This window comes from Notolabrus celidotus, chromosome 23 (assembly GCF_009762535.1).
Source record: "Notolabrus celidotus isolate fNotCel1 chromosome 23, fNotCel1.pri, whole genome shotgun sequence".
Taxonomy (NCBI): Eukaryota; Metazoa; Chordata; class Actinopteri; order Labriformes; family Labridae; genus Notolabrus; species Notolabrus celidotus.
In genome coordinates this window covers 46,799-52,832 of record NC_048294.1, presented here as the reverse complement: position 1 = coordinate 52,832, position 6,034 = coordinate 46,799, and positions in this window count along the sequence as shown.

Sequence of the window (6,034 nt, the reverse complement as noted above, 5' to 3'; positions counted from 1 at the left end):
CTTCTCCTCTTCTGTGGAGACAAATGTTAAAGGGCTGTCATTAACACTGGAGGGATACACACACACACACACACACACACACACACACACACACACACACACACACACACACACTGAGGTTCTGTCCTGTTGCTGTCGACGCCTTTTGCTGCCTGGCTTCCTGTAGCAAACTTTACAAGTTAACAGGACAAAGAAGTCTCTCTCTCTCTCTCACACACTCACACTCACACACACACACACACACACACACACACACACACACACACACACACACACACACACACACACACACACACACACACACACACACACAATAAATAACATTTTCTTACAGGGTGTTTTGCTCATAAAAATATCTTTAATCTTTTCAGTTTAGTATCTACAAATCATACACAAATTACCTGCTTGAATTCATTTAGTGATTTTCATTAGAAAGCAGGAGAATCAAGCACCCTTCATGTTTTTAATATTTGATAAAAGAAGGCAGGAGGAAGAGATGTTCAATGTAAACTTCATCTCAGCTCTTCAATCACAACAGATTATTGCTGAATACACGTGTAATTCTATAACACTGCAGTGTAAAGGAAAGGAAAACATTCAAACCCAAGTGTTGCTCCCTTTAATAAAACCAACACGGTGATTAAAAAGAAGCACCTGTGGTTTCACTGTAAAAACAAAGTTTCAGTCTCAAACAGGAAACAAGAAACAGCAAAGCATCATGGTTAAATGAGGACTAAATGTTAAATAATGCACTGAGTGTGGTTCAGTCATAGAGAGTATGATAATCCAAAGGTTATAAAAATGTATGGATGAAAGCACTTCCTGGATGTGAAGACACGATGATTTAGGAAATGTCATTAGTGTCTCTGCATGGCGATGTTTTATTGTTTTTGCTGCTGAAACATCTCAAGGAGTTGAATTGATACGGCAGTAAGGCACCTGAATGCATCGTCACATGATAGAGGCATGAAAAGGTAAACCCCCTGATCCCGCCCCGGACACATTATTGGCGTCATGTATCTGTAAAGGTTACAGCTCTCTGTGATTCAGAGGACACCGGGGATGATGTGTGTCGTCTATTTGGACGTAAGATGTTTGCACGGTTTAGCATTCATGGAAAAAAGTTAAAACTGAGTCAGTGTGAAAATATTAACTCCTGTTTAAAACTCTTTTGTTATAAAAAATAAAGTTTTGAGGTTGTAGTTATTTTAATTCCTGATTGAAGCGTTTAAAAAATGTACACGCTGGAGTTCTGGCGTTCCACAAGGCTCTATACTCAGACCTCTTCATTTTCGCCTTTTTTTCCACACAAACTTTGCTTTTATGTCCAAGTAATGAAACCTTTGCTCAAGCTGGTATTTCACAATAACTACAAGCAGGATAACAGGATGTTCTTGATTCATATCAATCTCTCTTTGCAGACTTTAACTACTTCAACATGCAAATCATGTCTGGCGTTCCACAAGGCTCTATACTCGGACCTCTTCATTTTCCCCCTTTTTTTTTTTTTAGCTTAATGTCATTTTTCTTTTAGACTTGATTCCTTTTTATTTTAACATTTAGTTTTTTCTGTTTCCTTTTTACTTTGTAAAGAACATTGAAACTGCTCCACGTATGAATTCGGCTTTTACTAGACCACGACTGCACGGATCAAACTGAACTTTGTGTTTTGGATTTTTGAAGAACATTTTTTATGAATTTTGTCGCAAAGTTCGACTTCAGTAAAATATCTTAAACTGTTTTTAATCCAAAATAAGATATGTAGATTTTTTTTAATGCAAACTTCACTATTCAGGCTCCACATGTACTTCCTTTTACGTCCAAATAGCAAAACCTTAATAATAAAAACTGAAAAATAGAATGTTTTTGATTCAGATCAACAAAATAACTCAAACTGCTTTAAGTTAAATCTCTCTTTGCAGACTTAAACTAGTTAAACACACAGAACTGAGTCTGGTGTTCCACAAGGCTCTATACTCGGGCCTCTTCATTTTTTGCCTTTTTTTTTTTACTTAACGACTTTAAGTACTTTATACGTTTTTATTTTAACGTCTAGTTTTTGCATTTGTCATGTCATATTTACTTCTGTCTCATGAACGGTGCTTTAAAATAAACTTGCCTTGTTCTACCTTTAACTCCAGAATGACGACTGTACGGATCAAACTGGACTTTGAATTAAAACGCTTGCAGCCTTTGGTGGAATCTTAGATTTCTGAAGAACATTTTTTGTGGATTTTCTTGCTGAGATTGACTTTTCTTTTTAATCCAAACTCAACATGCAGAGTTTTGAATGCAAACTTTACCATTCAGGCTCCACATGAATTTTACTTTACGTCCAAATAGCAAAACCTTTGTCCACGACGACTACACAAAAGATGTCCGTCAGATTCAGGACGGCAGAATGTTTTTGATTCAGATCTACAAAATAACTCAAACTGCTTTAAGTTGAATCTCTCTTTGCAGACTGAAACTAGTTAAACACACAGAACTGAGTCTGGTGCTCCACAAGGCTCCATGCTCGGACATTTACTCTTTCAAAAAAATGTTTCAGGACAAAATGTTTTTGAAAATAATGGACGGATTGCTCTGAAGTTCTGGACGGACGATAACGCTCCTAAGTGCTTTAAAACAGTTTGGACTGGATTGAGAGTTTTTTACAATAAGATAGTTATTTCATGATAAGTTGATAATCTCTTAAATGTACACTTATTGTATTTACAGTGACTTTTCCTTGAGTTAAAGAAATCTCCATGAAAGAACATTTTGCTTTAATTCTAGAGAACCTGTCAGTAAGAAATGACGGATTAAAGAGAAACAGACGCCTGATGATAAAAACCAGGCTCATTATCTGTCTGACAAGGATCTGGAGATCAGGAGGTTTGGGACGGACAGTTAACATCTTGGAAAAGCTAAAAACAACCTCCTTCTGATTCTCCAAACGTTTGTTTTTCAATCCGACATTCAGACATGTTCGAGCTCAAAGAACTGAAAGACTCTGACAACATGTTTAGAAATCCTTTCCACACATTGAAGGCTACATGGAGCTCTTTGGATCCACATCAAACAGTCCTTGTCATCGCTGCGGTCGAATAAAGTATCTGCTGAAAAACAACGAAGTGCTTCACAAGCTAATTAACATCACAGAAACATTTCTGGGGGGAATAACGAGGTTGATGTTTCTGAAATATGCGGGACAGATGTTTCTTTAAAGCTTAATCTGCATCGTTGGGATGGGACTGGATTTCCACATCTCCATGAAACGTGTCGACACGGCGGTTTGTTTCGTTGTTCTATAAAAACAGGAAATGAGCTGGAATTTACAGTCATGATTTCAACACCTCGCTGTGTCCTTCTCACCACTTCAGGGTCGCTCTGAAGACGCAGAGGACACGCTGGTTGTTTTTATGATTCCTCTGAGATGGCTCTTTAATTGGATTGTTTAAAACTTGATGCAGCTCGGTTTGAGGAGATCCAGCTCAGGCAGGAGGGAGTTCCTCTGCTTTGTTCTGCTGTCACTTATTCTACTTTAATGGTGCAGAACTCGCCCAGAAAGACATTAAGTTTCTGTCCCATGCAGACTCTCTATAGTGTGGTTGCTAAATAACACACACCACAATGAGCCGAGCCTTCAGAACTTTCATCTGACTAAGAAAGATTCAGGGACACACTTTGTTTAACCGGCCGATGTTGGTCCCAAAGCCGCTTCTCCTACAAAAGTCAGCAGTGTCTCATTGTTGGACGCTTCTAGAGATTAACTCACCAGATTCTCCTGAAGTGTGACGCCTGGTTTGTACTTCTGCGTTGAGAGGAGACGCCGGGGAAGATGAAATGTACGGCTGATTTACGCCCGATGTAGGGCGTATTAACTGTGGATTTAGGGTCGATTTATGGATGATGTACGGCCAATTTATGGTTGATTTAAGGTCAATGTATGGTTGATTTAAGGTCAATGTATGGTCGATTTAAGGTCAATGTATGGTCGATTTAAGGTCAATGTATGGTCAATTTAAGGTCAATGTATGGTTGATTTACGGTCAATGTATGGTTGATTTATGGCCGATTTACGGTCAATGTATTGTTGATTTACGGTCAATGTATCGTTGATTTACGGTCAATGTATTGTTGATTTACGGTCAATGTATCGTTGATTTACGGTCAATGTATCGTTGATTTACGGTCAATGTATTGTTGATTTACGGTCGGTGTATCGTTGATTTACGGTCAATGTATCGTTGATTTACGGTCAATGTATTGTTGATTTACGGTCAATGTATGGTTGATTTACGGTCAATGTATGGTTGATTTACGGTCGGTCGATGTATTGTTGATTTACGGTCAATGTATGGTTGATTTACGGTCGGTCGATGTATTGTTGATTTACGGTCAATGTATGGTTGATTTACGGTCAATGTATGGTTGATTTAAGGTCAATGTATCGTTGATTATGGTCGATGTATCGTTGATTTACGGTCGATGTATCGTTGATTTACGGCCGATTTACGGTCAATGTATTGTTGATTTACGGTCGGTGTATCGTTGATTTACGGTCAATGTATTGTTGATTTACGGTCAATGTATGGTTGATTTACGGTCAATGTATGGTTGATTTACGGTCAATGTATGGTTGATTTATGGTCAATGTATGGTTGATTTACGGTCAATGTATGGTTGATTTACGGTCAATGTATGGTTGATTTACGGTCGATGTATCGTTGATTTACGGTCAATGTATGGTTGATTTACGGTCAATGTATGGTTGATTTACGGTCAATGTATTGTTGATTTACGGTCAATGTATGGTTGATTTACGGTCGGTCGATGTATCGTTGATTTATGATTGATCTATCTTTGATTTACGGACGATGTACAGAGATTCCTGAAGTGCTGTAAATGCAGGAAATACAATGCCCTGAAGCGGACCAATCACAGGGCTTGTGGTCTGCCTTGTTTTGATGCGTACTTACATTTTGGAGGAGGGGCCTGTCAAGCTACGTGCATCGGCCACAGCGTCATGAAAGGGCTTACGCAGATTTACGGACTCAGCTCGACATAGAAGTATGAACCAGGCTTTAGGAGTGATGAGTTTTTTGTTTTCCAAATCCTAATGTGTCCTCAAAGTGTCCAAGGTTTTGATACTGTTGTAAAAATGTTGTTTTCTTTGACTAATTTAAAACTTTTACACGTTTACTTCCTGTAATCCAGCCCTCTGCCGGGGTCAGGACGGTCCTCATGTTTGTATCAAAGTTTTCCCAAATCTAGTTTTCAACAACAAGAACTTGACTGGAGGAGCTGTTTTATATATTCAACCCGTTTTTAAAATTTGACCCAGTCAGATCGCTCTAATCTGATCAGATTTGAAGATCTGGGTCAAAAGATGCCAGAGTCAGGGCTTGGAGCAGGACCAGGACCAGGAGCAGAGCGGGTCACTAATGATAGTAAACGACAGCAGCCCCCGGGACTCTGTGGGGAAGTCAGGGTTTGATTCAGAGGAAGTAGGATGAGTTTCAGAAGCCGTGCAGTGACTCCGACTGCGGTCTGTTTGCAATTAGGGATAAACAGACTGGAAGCCAGTGGAGAGCGGGTTTGGGGGGAAGCAGACGCACATTCCTGCGGGGCGGTGAACATCGGAGCCGGTCGAGCCGAGGTGAAGGAGCCGGGGGAAAACCTGGCAGCGAGCGCAGGCCGGACCTGAAACCTGTAGTGTCTGTTTGTACGTCTGACCATCGCAGCATCTTGCAGCTATTAGACCCCAAAAAACCCAAACCACCACACCTCCTCTGGCAGGAAGGCAGAGGTCAGAGGTCACTTCCCTGAAACCGATTCCCCCTGAGTGAGGTTTCCTCTCTCTGACGCCCCAAACTGCTCCAATCTCAAAGCTTGTGTTCACAAATTTAAAAAATGTCTGAGGGAGAATTTTCTTTAACAAACAAGGATTCATGACAAAGAAGAGATTAAAACAACTTAAACTAGATTAATTTGAACTAATTCATCACTTTACTTTCAGATTAAGTCACAACCACAGCTGGATTATTCC